General features: G+C 39.7%; 1 protein-coding gene across 4 annotated transcripts in view; it reads left to right on the top strand.

Moving 5' to 3' along the window:
- The first annotated feature begins 4,197 nt into the window (after window positions 1-4,197).
- LOC127444563 (catenin delta-1-like) overlaps window positions 4,198-20,396 on the top strand; it is a 54,194-nt gene continuing 37,995 nt past the window's right edge. For 2 of the 4 annotated variants that reach the window (XM_051704002.1, XM_051704004.1), the window contains exon 1: window positions 4,199-4,532. The gene's annotated coding sequence lies outside the window, so the exon portion shown is untranslated. Of the gene's footprint in view, window positions 4,533-20,396 lie in introns of all 4 variants that reach the window. The other 2 variants (XM_051704001.1, XM_051704003.1) reach the window with 2 other exon arrangements.

The raw sequence follows: 20,396 nt of genomic DNA, 5'->3' as shown, positions 1-20,396 counted from the left end.
TGACAGATACAGATACCTTACCAGACAGACAATATCCGAGATAGCCTAATGATAAACTTGCGTCAAATTGTTTAAAATTCAAATAAAACACAAACATTTTGAATTATGTGTAGGCCTAGACATATTCATTCCAGTCTCGAGACACAATACAGTAAAATCAGTAAAGAAAATCTCAATTTAAATTTTACCGTAAAACCATTTGGTTTTCCGTACGAAGTGTTTTTGCGTGGAAATTTATTGTAGCTACTTACAACTCCATCTTCTGTTCAAATTGACGTGAATGACAGTAGTGGCTGAAGCGTTGTAAATTCCATTATCACGCTGTACAGTAACTGAACCTGTGCAGGTGTATGCGCGTTCATGAACCTGTCAATCCGTCAAAGATAATCACAAGTGACAACTGTAAATTCTTTGTTTCATGTGTGCTATAAAGGGACTATTTTGAGATTGTGGGCTATGGAACATCCCTGACTGCACTGCAGGTGGATGGAAGATTCCTTTTCTGGGAGCTCCTATATTAAAGGAAGCTTTGCATCATTACATTCTGTTTGGAAATTTGAGGTTGGGAAAGGTTAGGCAAGACCATTCGAGGTAAACTATATAATGCCCTTAGTAATTCCTGACCTACATCTGTCTTGACCGGTTGAATCTATGATTAAATCTTGTGGCCATCTGGCTCTCTCTTGTGGATTGACTGAGCATTTGCCCTGCTTTCCAAATACTTCTGCATTTATTAATCTGTGTACAATGTGTCACCCTGACTACAATGGATTTATGTGTGTGCATGCTTAAAAAAAAAAAAAAAAAAAAAAAAAAAGGGAAAAAAGTTTTTGTTTTGTTTTTTATTTGGAAAATACACATCTTAGTACAGAAGCAAGACACTAAAACTGGGAAAGTTCCCTTACAAATAGTCTAAAAAGAGATGTTCCACACACAATGGGCAACTAAATATGATTTAATATTATCACCCAAAAAGACTATGCATGATCAGAACATGCAGTCAGCCTGAACAATTCACTCTTTATAGTTTGGATGTCTGACATACTGATGTATGACAAAAAGCACACAAGACTCGCTCACTCAATGCATCCTTTGTTTATCTCACAGTAGACATGTAAAAGCGAGGGATGGAGGACTTTCTTCTTGTAACTTTCTCTCTGAGCTTGGGAGGCACTGACTAGTTAAAACCAGACTTTCTTTACAACTTTTATCTATCAAATCTGAGATCACCTCATTCAAGTGCTGTGAAAAGTCCCACTGTAATGTCCTCTGTTAGACACTAGATGGAGCCATGAGTTTTGTTTTCTGTGAGCTCATCTTAGTGTTCCTCAATCTGTTATAGGAGGCCCCATAAGCTCCTTTATCTTTGGAATGGCACCTGCAGTGTGTCTGCCTTTTCCTTCGAATTTGCATTCACGTTGTGGAAAGTGGATGGAATTCAGAAGACAAAATTACTTCCTACCAAAACCACTCTGAGGGAGTGAAGGTTGAGCAAGCATCCAGAGTAGAGGTAGACTGATATTTTGGTTTTACCGATTAATCGGTGCCGATAGTTGTTTTTTGGAATTATCGTTATCTGCAAAAATCTATGGCAATAGTAGCCGATAGTTTTTTCATGATTTCGTATTTCAATTTAAGAGTCCCTGGTCTGTCTCGGGATTGTATAATATATTCTTAAAAGTCCCACGTTCTGCACCAAATTGTTATTTTTTTCTGGTTATTTTTGGTATTTTGGTTGAACAATAAACTGCATCTGGGATTTTATTCATTTAGGAGTTTTAGTCTGTGCCTGTCATAGTAAGGAAAGAATAAGACTTTTTTTGACATCCTATAAATCAAATTTAAAAACTATCGGCCGATTTATTAGTTATCAGCCTTTTCCATGACCATAGTTATCGGTATCTGCAAAATTCTCTATCGGACGACCTCTAATCTAGAGATCCCGTGCATGATCTAGAGACTTTTGATGATTTAAGAACTGTGATGCTTACAACCATTGAACTGCTGTGAGGCCTCCAAAAATCTTTTATCTATAATTCTGTCGTGGGCTTTGCTGGCTGTTGATCTTCTCCATGTTGTCTAGAGTCTTCCTTGTTTGTGTTTTCCTCGTGCATTTCACATGACAATATGATGAACAATGCTAGATTTATTCAAAGGCCACTGACCACTTGGGGACCCAAAACTGAAACAGATATAATGCCCATAGTATAAATAATGTGAGCAATTGGCACTATCAGTGTAAAAGTGTGGCATAATTAACCGTTTAAAAAATGAATGATGTAATAATCCATTCCAAATGGGTCAACCAAAAGGAAACTTAAAATACCACAAGATGCCAGTTAAACAGCCTTGCTGTACAATGTTCTGTATTATCCAACATTTGATAAAACTGGGAAAGTTAAAGTAATTAGGGCCAGTGTGGGTGGTCGAATGTAAGTTACTGCATTGACACAAGCCTGCTATGACTGACAATGAAACTACTCCCTAACTTGCTGAGGCTAGTTTTAACTTGCAATCTGCCAGGTGACTTTTCAATAACACTGATTTGCAAAACCACACGGACAACCGTGGAGATGCCTACATTATAGCTGTTGAGTGTTTTTGTGTGCCCTAGGGCCAAGGGAGTGACCTATGAACCTATATATAGTCCCACAGAAGGCTCCTGTACAAGCCCAAGGAGAGTAAAAATGGAAAAGCCTTACCCTGACTCATCTGTTAAGCACTTGGATCCTCAAACTCCCATCCTGACTGCCTTTATGAGTACAGTGTGAGCATCAGCTGAGTTTGATTCCCTTGAAGGGAGAGAAAGTTACGTCATACCCCATGTTACGTCATATCCCACACTTGACCGGAGGATCAGATGACTGTGACTAGCTATGACCGATGCTTGACTGACCCACCAGATAAGACTGATCCTGAGTCAATCAGGAAAAAAATCCCAATCAGCTTAAGAACTGTTATTTTTAATGCATAGATAGATGACAAAGAATATTGATTGGATATGAACCTCCAAGAAAAAACCTGGGCCAACATCTAACTTATAATGATAAGAAACTGGGTGCAAGGTAGACAAATTAAGTGTTTGATTATTATGGTAATCAACAGTAGAAAAGATTTGGACTTTTGCCCTGAGGATGCATCTGATAGCACTTTTTAAGATTTATTATTTACTGATGCTGTTATTGTTGTTTACATTGACCAAACCATCAATTGCCCAATGACAATAATATATCTATCCATCTGATGACACCAGGAAATTTTCTGAAGAAGAGAAAGAAATGAAATGGACTCGACCAACAAATTAATAATTAATTTGATTGCTTTGCATGCCCTCATGTGAGTTCTATGTACTGGAAGCTAATGAATGTCCATCAATCATTCTAATCAAGCAGAATGAAAGGAATCTCCCCATTTGTCAGCATAGTCCAAACTGTTAAATCTCAACCAACAACATATTCTGTATAGTAGTTCATAATGTCATTTAAAACCCAATATCAGTTCTGTCACACTGTGTTTACCCAGCACTTTTGCAATTACCATGATGAAAATGGCTTGACAAAGTAATCTTTCCAAGAAATCTATCCACCTTTCACCCCACTAGCTTTGGCACTGTATTTCATTAATATCTTTAGGTAATAATAGGGACATTTTCTGCTTGCCATTTCATAAAAAAAAAATAATTAAAAAAAAATGCTTACAGCACCTTTAACGAATCCAAGACAATTTGGCAGAATTTGTTTTATCTACGATCCTAACACTGCTATATCACGCCATTGTTAGTTTTTCGCCTTGCAATAACACGAATTCCACGCTGTTTCCAAGCAATCCATGAGGAGGTTCACAGGTGCACCAAAAATAGTTATTTGTGTGTGTGAGAGACCAGTGATCGACTACATAGGAACACGCAGCTCAACGAACAGAAAAGAACGCAGGTGTCTCGAGACGCTTTTTACAAGTTTACGTTCTTTTTACCCTGACACGGGGTTTGAAAACGCGACGCTCCTGCGCGAGACGCTGCACACGCGGTGCAAAAACGTAGGCCATTTTAAAGTGCGTCAAGAACACGCTTTTGCGTTTACATTTTAAGAATTATTTTGCAACGTAATATCGCAGCATGTTGAAAACTATCTCTAGTGTCCCCGCCCAGCGGTGTAAATGAACTGAACTCCAGTTTCACAGGGAGGGTCACATGCTTCACCGTGGGACGACGACCAAAGAGGAGTGAACAAGGAGGGCGAGATAGATTGGTGGAGTTTTTTTATTTTTTTAAAGAGTGCCTAAATTTGTCCATCTCAGGCTTCTTCTTTGTTAACGTAAAAGCACGTTACAGGCCACACAACAAAAAACGAGCTCTTAAAATAGGGACAGATGCCTCTGGCGTAGCGTGGGGCTGAAACGCCCGAATATAGAGCAGCAAACGTTTGGAATTACAATCACTTTCTACCGCTTGGAAAATCTGTAACTGGCCACAGAGAAGCCCGTTTCGATAGGCCACGACCTCACATCGGGACTTTAACGAAACCGAAAAAAAGGTAGACTTTATGGTAACTCTTCTGTTTGTTTCTGATCTCTCTTGGATTTCTTTGTTGTCCTCCAGTTTTCCGTGTTTGGCCTCGTAATTTAGGAGCAGAACAAAGTTAGCCAGCTCTCCATGTTAGCAGGCTAGTGGCGTTAGCTGCCGTGCTATGCGACAAGGCACTAGCGCCGAGTTACATTTTGTTGCGTGGGTCATTGGGAAACAAAATCTTAAAGTTGGGTTTTAAATCGTCTGCATTGGCGTTTCCATGATCTTGTATGATATGCATGGTGAAATAAGCATTGTGAGCACTGGGTTGCAGTCCGTTGATTTCTAGGATATGGAGAGAAGATAAAGTTATTGGTTAAAACTGGGATTTGGTTTCTTTGAGTTTGTGTGCTTATTAATAGATGTTGCTTGGTTAATTCTACTTATGTTATAGCTTCAGTGCCTCGCGTGAAACAACATGCAATGGTTTAAAGTTCTCATTGGGAATTTCCCTTCATTTTGCAGCTTCTCAGTTGTAACATACTTCATGGTTTAATGTTCAGGTGTTGTCAGGATGACTTTTATGTGAAGGTTTAACGTGGGTAGAAATGCTGATGTGGCTAAATAAATGGCAGTGAGGCTGAAATGTCCACTGCAGTAAAGCAGGTCAAGATTCACAAACACCTGAGTTTGCGGAAGTCACCCGATCATTAAAACAATCGTTTCTGGAAAATATCAAGAGTCGCAAATGATCAAATCCGGTGTTTTGGTTGGTTATATAGCCTATTTGAGTTTAAATGAGTTTCACGTGACTTTATTTAACTTATGTATTTGCTCGGGATGCTCATATTTTGGGTTCAGGTGTAGTGTCTCCATTATTGGGTTTACCTGAACTGATCTCCGCCTCACAGGTGCTTCAATTCACTACGTTTCTCCGGTTTACGCGACTCGGATTTGCGAAGATGGCGAAATTCAGCCAGATATCTCTCCCGGTATGTGCAATAATCATTATATATATATATAATAAATAAATATAAAAAAAGTTCAGAAACCTGTTGAGTGGGTATTTGTAGGTGGGGGAGGGGAAAGGCGCGGTTCAATATGAGTGTGTTCACGGTGACTCATTTACACACAACACATGTGAAACAGCAGGTAACTGTGTGTGTGTGAGAAAGAGAAAGAGATTGTACTTAACGACTTCGTCTGAGTGGAATGAGACACTCCGCGTGTGTCAGTGTCACTCATGATGCTTCTCGGCCTCAAAGCAGGAATGTTTGGGATTTTCACACTCGTCTACATTGACCTGAGAGGGCTGATAAAAGAGAACCCGTTTACACCCGTCTGTTGAAACGCCCCCACCCACCGAATACGTTAAAGAAAGACTCAGAAATGCGAGGGGAAGTGTATCGGCGACTCTTCAGTGATTAGTAACCAAATCGTTTGACCGCGGTAGTGACCGGTTAACAGTAGGGTGTGTCTTTCAAACGCGGAAGGACGGATATGTTGTTTAAAAAAAATCACGTCCACCTCTTTCCCTCTCACTTGTACTTTGGATTTTCAAATCCAAGGAAGAGAGGATGAGCGGTCCCTCCCTGTTACCTTTTACCTGGAGTAACGGCCTCAGGTTGATATTTAAAAAACGTTACGTCACCGGCTCTCCCATTTCCTGGACTCTCGTGCTTGGGCTGCATGCAGCCTGAATGAGAAGTAATGGCTAATGCGTAATGCTTGATTGATGTGCCCATACAGAAAGGTCAATAAATGCCTCCTCGGCGCTCTTAAGGCTTTAACCACTACCAGTTATAGCACTATATAATGGGTGAAAGCACATGGCTGATTGCATATCAGTTGGCTGTGTGTGCACCAAAGCTCACTGAGCATTAGTTTAGAGGCAGGCCAGTGCTGATGGTGTATAGTTCTTTACATTTCAGTGTTGCCTGAGTCAGCAGGAACAGGGAGACATGTGTGGTAAAATGGTACTACAGGTGCCATGAACTGGAGTGGTTTGTGTATCAAATTGATGTTTTCCTCCTCAGACGCCTGCTTTGAGTTTCAATCTGTTTGTATGAAGGCACACTGTGATCCCCTTAAAGGAGTCGTGACATGCCTTTTTTTGAGGTTCACTTAGAATATTATATATAAAGTTTAAAAAAAATAAAAACTTGGGCTGAATTATATGGAGTGAAAATGCAATATGTAATACGATAAGCTTATGATGTCGTCATCGGAGCACGCGGAACATCGGAACCCCCTTCGGAAACTGAAGTTTATTGGAATAAAAATGGATCATCTAGAGATCCCAGACATCACAAACATAGTTGTCTTTTGTTCAAATTGAAAATAGACTGCGTATAAGTACAGTTTTACCATTAGCTATGTAGCAGATATTAACTTAATCTTCAATTATTAGCCTAGTATTTTTTTTGTAAAAAACATATGAATACAAAGTTAATTTCACTAAATTGTGGGACTACACAGCTGAGGCGGTCAGATGCAAATGTCTACCATGGTGTGACATCACAATGTGGAGGAAGTAGACAACGAGTTGTTTTGGCAGCTTGGTTTCAACAAACGCTCTTCTTGCAGTGAGGAGGTTTTGAGTTCTGAAACTTGCAGTAGGTTTTTATAGTGCAATGTTAAAAGCTCAAGGAAAATTGTATTCCTCAAGTCATGATCACTTTAGCATCTTTCTTCCCCCAATCCTCATATTTGAAGCAGAAGTCAGCAGCTGTTGTCTGAACTGCCTCCCACATGCACATAATGATCATATTCATCCTGCTGCAGCTGCAGTCTGTTATATAGCAGGTTTTATTTACTTAATGTGTTTAAACTGTGTTGAAGCTGAGCTGTTGTGCTGCATCACGCTCTGGTGATTTGTCCGTATGTCGGTGCTATGTGGTTAGAGTTTGGATGCTTGGAGGCTTAGCTGTCTAATACTTCTGCTATCCCATTAGAGATGCAAAGGATTAAGCACCTGACAAATTGAATTACTTGGGCCTAGTGTGGCTTATGTCTAATACTGCCATTGCTACCTTTGATTTGTCAGTCATGAGAGCTCTTTGGCGTTAATGATGTCAAATGGCCTTGATGATGCATTGAAGATGTAATGCCAGTGATGCAAAAGCAAACAGCATTCTTTCTGGTTTGACGAATAGTTAAGCAAGCTAAACGCTGCAGATGTAGCGTACCTGTGGTGTTAAATCATGCTTTGTGATTTTTGCCCAAGTTTCAAGGTGTTCTAGGTCAGGCCTATTTAGAGAGTTGTCCCATGATGGTTTTCTCCTTAGATGAGCTCAGGTGGTGTCCTGTACATTTGTATACTGCTTGAGAAGCAGCAGAGGTTGGATGCCATCAAGGCATGTCCAAATCCTATTCTAATAAGATGCGCCCATCATGTTGATTTGTGAATACATCCATGTATTCTTCTATGATGTATTTCTGCCTATGATATCTCACAATCATGGAATGGTATCAGTTGAAAGAATGGACCCTTTGTTCTGGCTGAGGCATTTCCGCCTTAATTTAGCAGTGTAAATCTAGCTAACTTTTTAAAATATTTTCAATTTAATATAATGTAGATCAAATTATTCTTTGTATCATATTTCCCTAATGTTAATTTCAAAAACTAGTAAACCCTGCTGAGATGGGGTAAATACAGCTGCAGAGGGAGTAACAATAACAATGACTGCTGCAATCCAACTCTCCTTTTTTTGGAAGGTCGTGGAAATGTAATAGTGGATTTGTTTTCCTTATGCTGTTGGGTAGGGCTACACAGTTAATTGTATTTTAACCGCGATCACGATTTCTGCCTCTCACGTTTAATTAAGCATAACCATCTACGTTATTAGTGAGCTAACAAGCAGAAATTACAGCCAGGCAAAGTTGCAAATTGTTGTTAATTTATTATAGTCTGGCTTTGGATAACAAACTAAAACAAGTTCTTTCGAAGTCCTTTTCCACCTCAACTGACCTATCACACTCTTTTCAGAAGTTCACCACTGACCAATATAGGGATGTGCATGAGTAATCGAGTACTCATACTGCACCAGTTACTCGAGTATGAAAAACACTCCTCGAATATTGCAAATTCATTTTCGCATATACCTACCGTGAGTAGCATTGAATTACACTATTTTCCCTCTGAATCTCTCACCAAATCTCACAGTTACACTTGAGCCCACTGAGGGGCGCTGTAGATGTGTCGTCAAGGTGTTGGATGAGAAAATAAATAATCATGGCTTCTAAATCAAAGCCAAGGGCTGGTTGCATAAACATAGCCATTAACTTAAGACTTCGTCAAACAATTAGTCTGGCTAGCTAAAGACGCCATAGAAAGCTGGTTGCATAAATCAAACTCGCAGTTATCTTTAGTAAGACAGTCTAATTCGCATTGCAATGTGGGAAAAGACACTGAACAGCTTAAAAAATGGCAGACTGTGGACGCTCGATACAGTTTTCATTCACTGAAAATATTTGCTTATTAGAGGAATACAATGCTTCAAAATTTATTCTAATGAACACATTTAGTGATTTTAACCCAAATAATAAAAAAACACTAACAAAGTTTGTTACCACAGTAGAAGTCAAAATCTTCTACAAAGTCTCTACTGAAGCCCCTTCTATCCCTCAACTGAAGCCCCCACTGGCTCAGCTGATAGTTATTTTCCATGGCAACATAGAATGTAAACATAAGTTAGCCTAGGGGTCTGGGGCCAGATTCACGAAAAAGTTCTTAAGAAAAAAATTAAGAAACTTCTTGGGATAAATTATAAGAAGTTCGTAAGAATGTTTCTAAGTGCAATTCTTGAAAATTTAAGAAGTTCTCAAATATTTTCTTAAGAACATCTTAAGAATAAAAAGACAGGCTTTGACATTGTCTGAGCATACTAGCCTGCTCATGGAGTTGCCTTGTCTAATAGCCAAACAACAAATTAAATACTTTAACACTATTGTAACGATAAATGTATCTAACCTTTTTTTAAGCAGCAAGCACTTCGCGGTCATTTTTTAAATGTAAAGCAGGGCTCCAGACTGCGACTAAAATGGTTGCAAATGCGACCAAAAATTATTTATTGCGCCTATAATTTAAAATCTAGCCGCCATTGGCGACAGTCGGGTTGTGTGCATTCATATGCGGTTTCGTCAGATTTGATCTTGTGAGTTATTGAATACATCTTTAGAGAGTGCACCATTGTGTCTCGTGCCGCTTTTCACCCGTTCTGTTTCTGACGAGCTCGCTGCAACACGCAACAACAACAAACCCAGCGGGAGAAAGTCGTGACCAAATTGTTCTTTTGAACCGGATCTTTTTCATGAATCACCTGAAAAGAACTGAGGGTTTGAAATGAGGAGCTCAGGTTATCAGTTTGAATCAGATTTGTATTTCGGGCTTCTTTACATTTAAAAGTCCCGTATTGTGTACCACTTTTTTTCTCCTGGTATTTATTGATTGGGATTGGAGTAGCACAATAAACTGCATCTGGGATTTCATTCAATTTGCACTTGCAATCTCTGTTTCTGGGCCATCTTTTAACAGTGAAAGACTAAGGCAATATTGTAAAATTTTTATATATCAAGCTTTTGACACTTAGGACAATTGAGGGTGCAACCTCAATTTTAGTTATTAGTTATAACAACTATTATGCAAGGTGAAAACATTCATTGATGCACAAGAAGACAACAATCTACTCTATGCAGACTATATGTAATTATTTGTAATGTAGATTGTGAAGAGCAGTATTAAATAAAAATATCTTATCTCTTGTGTCAATTATGAAAGAGGTGTGAACATTTGAGACAAAAGGGAATTCAAACTTATCTTCTCAAATATATACTGTATACTGTTTATTAAACCTCAGATTCATGGGTTATCAGCTGTCTTTTCTTCTGCTCTCTATCTTGTTTCTGAACAGCAATCTAAATCGAGCTATTCTGTGATTTGATGACAAAAACAGCCATTTGGCTCTTTGATGTTTCAGTTTAGGAGCCAATGGCTCCTTAGTAATTTTTTTTTTTAGTCTGGAGCCCTGTAAAGTGCGTGAGATGTGTTAGTTTAACTACACTAACCATCATAGGAGAATTTGCTTGCTGGTAACCATTTGATAACTTTTAATTTTACATGGACAATAAGAAAAGTATCAAATGCTTCAGTAGACAAAAGGTTCTTGTTCAGGAAATGAATGCAAGGAAAAAGTTCACCTTGGGAAGCCTGATAATTATAACACATTGAAAAATACGAGGCGGTTAAATGGGAAAAGGTGTAGGAGGCTATCCAGGGCTCCAGACTGTGACTAAAATGGTCGCAAATGTGACCAAAAAGAATTGATTGACAATTTAAAATCTGTTCACCATTGGCGACAGTCGGGTTGTGTGCGTTCATATGCGGTTTCGTCAGATATCATCTTGCTTCTTTAGAGTGTGCACCACCAGCTTGTCTCGAGCTGCTTTTCACCCGTTCTGTTTCTGATGAGCTCGCTGCACCGCACACAATGACAAACCCAGCGTGAGAGAGTCGTGACCAAATGACTCTTTTGAACCTGGTCTTTTTCATGAATCGCACAAAAAGAACTGAGTGTTTGAACTCAGGAGCTCAGGTTAGCAGTTTGAATCAGAGTCACTTTCTCAGCAAATCATCCGTCAGTGTGTTCACAATTGGGAGCGCAGACATTTCAAAATAGAAGTCCCATGCGTATTTTGGGCTTATTATAATCAAGTCCCGCACCACTTATATATAACTCAGCAAAAAAAGAAACATCCTTACACTTTCAGCTGCTTTTATTTTCAGCAAACTTAACGTGTAAATATGTGTATGAACATAAAAAGATTCAACAACTAAGACATAAACTGAACAAGTTTCACTGTCATGTGACTAACAGAAATGGAATAATGTGTCCCTGAACGGGGGGGGGGGGGGGGTTGTCAAAAGTAACAGTCAGCATCTTGTGTGGCCACCAGCTGCATTAAGTACTGCAATGCATCTTCTCCTCATGGACTGCACCAGATTTGCCAGTTCTTGCTGTGAGAGGTTATCCCACTCTTCCACCAAGGCACTTGCAAGTTCCAGGACATTTCTGGGGGGAATGGCCCTAGCCCTCACCCTCTGATCCAACAGGTCCTAGACATGCTCAATGGGATTGAGATCCGGGCTCTTAGCTGGCCATTGCAGAACACTGACATTCCTTTCTTGGAGGTTATCACGCACAGAACGAGCAGTATGGCTGGTGGCATTGTCATGCTGGAGGGTTATGTCAGGATGAGCCTGCAGGAAGGGTACCACATGAGGGAGGAGGACGTCTTCCCTGTAACGCACAGCGTTGAGATTGCCTGCAATGACAACAAGCTCAGTCCAATGATGCTGACACACCGCCCCAGACCATGACGGACTCTCCACATCCAAATCGATCCCGCTCCAGAGTACAGGCCTCGGTGTAACGCTCATTCATTTGACAATAAACGTCCAACCATCACCCCTGGTGAGACAAAACCGCGACTTGTCAGTGAAGAGCACTTTTTGTCAGTCCTGTCTGGTCCAGCGAAGGTGGGTTTGTGCCCATAGGCGACGTTGTTGCCGGTGATGTCTGGTAAGGACCTGCCTTACAACAGGCCTACAAACCCTCAATCCAACCTCTCTCAGCCTATTGCAGACAGTCTGAGCACTGATGGAGGGATTGTGCATTCCTGGTGTAACCTGGGCAGTTGTTGTTGCCATCCTGTACCTGTCCCGCAGGTGTGATATTTGGATGTACCGATCCTGTGCAGGTGTTGTTACATGTGGTCTGCCACTGCGAGGACGATCGGCTGTCCTTCCTGTCTCCCTGTAGCGCTATCTTGGGTGTCTCACAGTACGGACATTGCAATTTATTGCCCTGGCCACATCTGCAGTCCTCATGCCTCCATGCAGCATGCCTAAGGACCATGTCTCTCTGGATTTAAACGCATCTCCAATATTTATCCGCGTTTTACTATACCTCTGGTCATGGAGCATTTTTAGACTGATGCAGAGGCTTTTTAGGTCAGGTAGAAGCTGATATCTCGGACCCAATTCGTTTGCTGGCTTCCATGGCTGCAGCGCACTGTGTTTGCCCGCTAACTTGTTTCAAATCTGGCAACCCAGGGTGTCTAAATACAATTGGGAAATGCGCAGTGGGTGGGATCACACAGGCCAAAACACAAACGTGAATTCCGGCCTGGGACTGACATTTCAAAGTAGAATATACTGGCTGTAGCATTGTTTTTGGAGAAGCTAATATTTCAACTTGGCATTTTTCCTAAATCTCTAACATATTATGATAATTTTATGCTTTAGTACAGTAAATATATTAAATATTGCTCCTTTAAATAACAATCATTGTTTTACAACAGTAACCATAGTTTAACCATGGCATTTGTAGTAAAATCATAGTAACCACAATATAAACATGGTTACACTCATGGTTACAATATATAGTAAAATCATGGTTACTATATAGAAACTACAGTATTACTGTTATAAACCATAGTTAATTGTATCAAAACCATGATTTCTGCTCAGAAAACCATGGTGACAGCAGTCACTGTCCATGCTGAGACAGCTCTCATAGAGACAGACTGCCCTCACTGTGAGGACATGAGTCTCAAGATGCTTCGCTTGCGAATTGCCCTTGTTCTGAGGGACGGTTCAACCTCGCGTACCCTCCCACCCGCCCCTTCTGTGACTCCCGAGGGATCACACGAGGAGGCACAGCGGGGCTGCGAGGTCGAGCAGAATGAATTTGAGGGGGACCTTGGGTGCACATGCCCAGCGAGCCCCTCAATCTCCATGTACTGCGTTTATACCGATACAGTATGTGCGTGATGAGTTTCGGCCCTTTGTAAGAGCGCGCCACCTCAACACATGTAGCGGTTCTGACACAGATGGTGATGATATGTCTCTCGCTGCATCTGGCGAGTGGTCAGTGGATAACGCTCCCGCCCCTTCCCCCAACGAGGCCAAGGAGCATGCATGCACCACTGAAAAGGAGATGCTTTACGTCCTTTTCAAGGGTGGTCGCAGAGCTCAGTCTCGAGTAATCTCCAGAGAAACCTGAAAAATTGTACTTTGTGGAACCCATGCCCCGTTCATCTTTCTAAGCCGTGTCGACTAACGTCCGCACTGGCTAGAAAAGCATACTCCGCGGCGGGCCAAACTGGTTCAGCACTCCACACGCTGATGGTGCTCTAAGTTTTCCAAGCTAAGCTCCTCAAACAAATGGACAAGCAAGGCTACGATTCAGAGACTTTCGAAGAGCTCCGCTCTGTTACGGACTTGGCACTGCGAGCCAGGAAAGTCACTGCACAGGCCATTGGCAAGTCAATGAGCAACCTGGTGTTTGTGTATCGTCACATCTGGCTGACCCTCACGGAAATGCGTGATGTGGCTCTAGCCGGCCTTTTCGGAGGCTCTGTGGATAGATTTGCTGAGTGTTACGTCACGACTCGGTGACATTCACAGGCTATTTTATGCCAAAATGGAGCAGTACTTCATCACAACTGGCTCGCTCCCATTCTGTCTCGGGCCAGCACCCGGCTAAAAAACCCACACCAGCTGCCTCGGAGCCGCCAAATGTCGGCGCCGAGCCACTGGTAAAGCCACGCAAGCTGTGTTCCAAACAAAAGCAGTTACCTCAGCGCAAGCCCCGCGCCGACGGGAACCCCCCCCCACGCAGCAAAAGCTCTCCTGACACACAATACTGTTCCACTCTTCCCCACTGCTGATTGTCGGGAAAGTTATTGTAGAGAGGTTTCAACTAGGTCATATAGAAGGACATTCCCCATATGCGTCAGCTTAGTGACTTAGTGACAATTTCTCGTTCTCCTTGTCTTAGGGAACCGAGGTTACATACGTTACCGAGACGTTTTAACTCAGGTGCTCAGGTTAGCAGTTTGAATCGGATTCATCTTCTCAGTGAATCAGCCATCAGTGAGCTACTATACTTTATGTAAATATCTGTAATGTAGATTCTGAAGGGCAGTACGAAATAAAAATAAATCTTTTCTCTTTTATTTGTAAATTATGAAAGGGGTGTGATCATTTGAGTCAAAAGGGGAATCCAAACTTATCTTCTCAACTATACATACTGTATATTAAACCTCAGATTAATGGGTTGTTATCAGCAGTTTTCCTTCGGCTTGCTATCTTGTTTCTGAACAACAATCTAAATTGAGCAATTCTGTGATTTGATGAGTAGAAACAGTCATTTGGCTCAATGTTTCAGTTTAGGAGCGAAGTCGTTTTTTTTTTTTTTTTTTTTAGTCTGGATCCCTGATAGAAACTTGCGGGATGGAAAAAACAGTCCCATGCAGACCTCTATCTCAAACCAGTTTCCTTAGGAGGTACGTTCATACAGAAATACCTGTTAAGTCATTAACTGCCTGTGCAGCAAGTCAGCTGCCTTCAGTTTTGGACATGGCCTAATTTTTTTCCTCGTTGTGAATCATAACCAGCTAGACATCACACCTACAACAGAAAACTACTTGTGTTGTAAGTAGGGGTGGGAATCGCAAGGTAACTGGCGATATGCTATAATATTGATATTTGGGTCACGATACAATATTATTGCGATTCAAAACTACGATATGTTGTGACATTTCACTCAGTGTTTCTCATTCATCTTCATCGAACTTTAGAGAACTATTTCCAAATCAGCAAATGCATTTGTTAAATTAATATAAGTGCCAATTTGCAAAACAAGACCAGTTTATTTCCTAATGTCTATGTACAGTGCAAAGCCATAAAAATATAAGACCATAATGGCTCCCTATTTCTGTGGTTATGTCAATGTCTTTCTAAAACTAAATTAGTGTTTATGAATACAATAGTAGCCTAAACACTTAAATAACATTATTACACCTAAAAGGTTAGCCTATTGTATGATACTAACATTTGTCAAAATACCTCAGATAATGTTACTATAAAATCTTGATACATTTTAGTAAAGGAGGGTGATTGTGTTAAGCATGATAACTGCACCTTCTAAGGGACTGTTGTTGTTTTCCTAGATCGATTTGGTAAAGAGAGAATTTTTTTCCCCATCACCACAATATTAATGTGGAAAAATGTAAATATCAATATTTAACGTGCAAATATCAATACAGTATCATGAGAAAAAATATGACGATACTTCAACATATCTATGTTTTCCCACCTCTAGTTGTGGGTTTGATGGTGTCAAGATTTGCAAAGTGTCACTTCTATGTGTTGAATTTTCCCAGAAATCTCCCCATCCAAAGTCATGCACATGTAACCAATGATGGACATCTAATATTTGTAACATATTAGTGCCCAAAGGGTTTAAATCAAGGTAAAACCCTCTATTCTGTGTTCCAAGTTGAAATTACAATGAAAAGTGTATCAGACTTTATAAGCCTTTGTGTCTAAATGATTGAGTGTTGTCTAGATCAGTGGTTCCAGCCTTTTTTCCAGGGGACCCCTATTTTAACTTTCAAAATCCTAAACGACTCCCTCTCCTGCGAACGTCCCACAGCAATATGCACAGGTTCGCCAGAATAGATTGTCTGTCCAGTGAACACAAACATATTGTAGTTGTCTTTGTTCCAAATTGCATATAGGCTGCATATAATATATGGCTTTCGCTTTAGCTGCATATCCACAAATGTGATGCGTTCCATCATTTTAACCAGAAGAAGTGTTTTGGAGAAACTCTATTTTAGTCTCAGCCTTCAAATTATGTCAATTTTGATCACAAAATACAAACAATAAATATTGTTTTGATGCTCTATAATGCTTTGTGTGGCAGGTCGCTGTAGCTGCACATTCAAACGGAGTGGCACAACGCTCTCTCCAACGTAGCATGAAAAAAACCATGAATAATTAAGGTTATATGAAGAGTACAGTACAGTCTACTGAAATGTGTCATCTCTTGTAAATGGCCAATCTGTTAATGTTGAAAAAAATGGAGAATATATGCTGCTGTATATCTCAATCGCGCACCTAGTTTATTCATTCATGTTTCATTTGCTGGTCTTTCACTACAAATCACATGCTCAATTCAAACTTTGTCCATTGCCTCAATGAAACCAAATTAAATCATAATCCAAATAAATAATAAATAAAACCAAATAAACCCTTTTTACCATTTGTTTTTTTTTTCTCTTCTTCCTGACGTTTTGCCATAGTCGTTGCATTCGTTTGGCTAGCTAGCCTGATGTACTGATTGTTGCTCAGTACTGTACATAGAACTAGCAATTTTGCTGCATCTTTAAAAAAACTCTGCGTCCTTACCTACTCTTGCGAGATGCATGCCTTAAAAAACAACCTATGTTAGACATACAGTATATCTTGTCTTTTCATAAACAATTCAGTATTAAAATACAAAAAAATAGCCCTGTTTGATTGCTTTATTACAAAAATAATTGTAACTTTCCACACATTCAGTTATTTTCTTCTTGTTATCCTCAAAATAGAGAGAGCTTGGTGACCCCCCCCATGAAGCTCTGGCAAGCCCAGGTTGGAAGCATTGTTCTAGATGATGCATACCTGAATGTGAAACAGTCTGAAAGCTGTATGATTCATCAATTACACACTTTTCAATCAGAAGCTAGGGGAAGGAATGAGGACATACATATGTCATAGGGAATTTAGAGAGAGAGTGACATATAAGGTAAAAGAATGGGAAGTGTTTTCCAGTCATTTTCGAGCTGAGACAGGATCTGACATGCCACAATACAAGCAGGAATGTGTGTGTGTGTGTGTGTGTGTGTGTGTGTGTGTGTGTGTCCATCCCTGACTTTCTACAAGAGTCTGTTTGCTTTATGGGAAGGGAAGTCGAAGAGATGGTGAAAACAGTTTCAATCGTTGATGAAACTGACTGCTGTGTGTGTACTTTCAAGGACAATGCAATCAACACACCCACCCACAATCCCCCCCACTCCGCGAACTAAAGTCACCAGCACATATGCACACCCTGCTGTCCTGCTCTCAACCGATTCTCTGTAGTGGACACACATTTCCTATTGTTGAGTTCACTACTAGGCAGACAGCTGCAAATATTTCCTCTGTCTCACACACACACACACACCGTGGTGTGGCACGAGAGAGAGCAAGTCATGTGTGTTTTTTGTGGGTTGGGTTAGCTGCCTGAAACATTCGAGGCTACACTGGTCATTAAATCAGGGGCGGAACCTCTCCTATGCTGTTTTGTACATTTGGCCTTGGCTCCCGCTCGCTTCCATTTGATTCATGTTCTCATGGTAGGAGCCACTGTTTGTTTTTGGGATACTTTTTCACTCTTGGATTGATACGTTTTTGTGGTCTTCTTAAAATAGTTTCTGACATCCATGGTAGTTATGCTATAGTTACATGTTAGGAGGAGAGAGAGGTCCAGAAATTCCCAGTAGCGTTTGTGCTTTATTTTTACAGTGGCTCTGTTACAGATGTTTGGAAACTTCAAAAGGGTAGATCCATCCTTGTAGATCATACACGATTTTGGCTTCAGTATGCTGATAAAGAGTCCACTGTTGTAGAATGCTGTGACCAGGTGCTGAGAGTTTTCTGTTAAAATGTTTCTTTTAATACCCTTTCTGTTGTCTATAGTCAATTGCTGATCAAAAAACAACAAAAAATAAACATTTAATTCTAATAATGCATAGCACGGATGACATAGAGCCATTTGTGTCTCTCTCGTTAACATGCGCTCATTTACAGATGCTCTTTACAGAAATGCCAGTTTTGTTAGATACAGTACCTATTTCAGCACATGTTCAACAAATCAGTGTAAACAGTTGTAAATAGTACAAATTATACAATTAAAAATGTAACAACGAAAAATGTGAAATATAATATCTTATTGATTGAATACATGGATTTGTTATTTTTCAAAAGCCAAAATTTGACATGATGAATAGCTAATAAAATATTATTAGTTAAATTAATATTTTTGGAATTTACTTTCGTTTGAAGGTCCCCTGTATAATTAACAGTATTAGCTGGGAAAGAAATTCTTTCATATGTTATCAAAAGGGACATTATAAAAGAAATATACCCATTTTAATCGAATCTGGCAGTCTGTATCAGTACCCAGCCCTAACTATTAATGTATCATAATCACAGATTGAAGACCAGTAATTTTGTTACTTTGTTCTATTGCTTGTCATTTTTTTCTTTGATCTTAATTACTGACTGTTCCTTGTCTTGAATAATTGATTGAACTTGAAACTAGTATTTTGTGGTGGTATCGAAATTGGTATCGAGAATCATTAGTTTACTCTCATATGTAAGCAAAACGGACATTCAAGATGAAATATACTAATTTATCGGAATCGAGTCAAAATTGGAACCGAATAGGGAAATCTGTACTGATACCAGCCCTATTTTTAAGCGATCAAACTTGCAGAATGTTTCTCGCCTGGCAGATGTAAAAATGTTAGAAGAATCAAAGACTAACTTCAGAAAATGTAGGTGTTAGCATGTGAACATAGGGGAAATTTGGTTGCTTAAGTATTACTGCTTGTTCATGGATCAGTTGTTTTGTTGCTGTTTTAGAATTTTGTTTTTACCTTTTGTCTCTTTTGTGCAGTGGATGAGTTATCTTTGTTTTGACGATGCATAGTAATGATTGATGAATGAGGGCAGGTGTAGTTAGGGGTTTGTTTCTCTTTCACTTTGTATTGACTGTAATAAACTTGAGGATTTGAGGGAGTCCAATTGCACATGATTGGACCTCTCTTGTTCCGTTGAATAGTATTCCCAGTTTGTTCCAGTTAGTTCCCTTTATCTTGATTATATGCATGTATGACTTTATAGACTTGCCACGATATAATAATTTTCACACCGGTGCGGTGTTAACATTCAAACCGACTCCCACCGTATTACCACTGGTTGGATGGGGTACTAAGTGGTACTATGGGGTAATTTTTCGTTAAGCAATAGCCTACACAATAATGCAAGGCAGCTTGATTTCAAACTTTGAACTTTTTTATTTTAACAAAAAATTCAAATAAAACTGAAAAAAATGAAGTGGAATTAAAATGTGTGTTCAACTTTTTGAAAGATGGCTTTTCAACAGTTGTGAAGGGCAACATCTCTTTGGCAACGAACCTACTTCATCCGTGCATTCTCTCCATCGTGGGCTACCAGTCGGATATTTTGCTGTCCTGGCAAATGCATCAATTATTGTGGGTTGTTGCGAGTTTAATATTGGTGTTTTATTACCTTTCATCCCAGCACCCAGTTTAGCTGCTTAGGAAGGGAAAAGGCTTTAAATGTGTGAATACATTTTTGTTCCCTCCTAGGGCTGGGCATATGCAAGAAATATGTTCACAATATTTTATAAAAAAATAATAAAACAAACACCATATCCAATTACATCATCAACTGAAGGATTGGTGAATATTCTTGCTTTAGTGATTTTGCATTGAAAATTAAATTCATTTATTTAAAAACGAAAAACTTCAACCAAAGACATTTCTAAATTCAAACTGCACTTCAAACGAAAAATCAATTAAAATAACGAAGTGGTAAAAAACAACAACAAAAAACATACATAACCACCTTTCCATTTACTGTCACACAAGTATCCGTCTATGACAACAGGTGGAAAATTACTAATACAAATTAAGATATAAAAACAATTATAAACGTAAACCTAATAATTATAATGATGATAATAATCACTGAAATATAAACAATGGTTTGAGGTGAACGTGTTTTTGCATTATTTTATGATTTAATCACAGGCTATATATAACATGACCCTGCAGAGATGCGCTCACAACGAACTGCTCTGTGGAAATAAAGCGAACTGAACTCAAAACACCTCCTGAGCTGAGGTGGTCTGAGGTCATTTGCAGCATTCTCATAGATGATACTGTTCTTGCAAAAAATGTTCAGAAGACTGAAAAAAAAAAAAGTGAGCAC

This window comes from Myxocyprinus asiaticus, chromosome 8 (assembly GCF_019703515.2).
Source record: "Myxocyprinus asiaticus isolate MX2 ecotype Aquarium Trade chromosome 8, UBuf_Myxa_2, whole genome shotgun sequence".
NCBI classification, from domain to species: Eukaryota; Metazoa; Chordata; class Actinopteri; order Cypriniformes; family Catostomidae; genus Myxocyprinus; species Myxocyprinus asiaticus.
The sequence above is the reverse complement of the archived record's forward strand: the minus strand, read 5'-3'. Positions and strand labels throughout refer to the sequence as shown.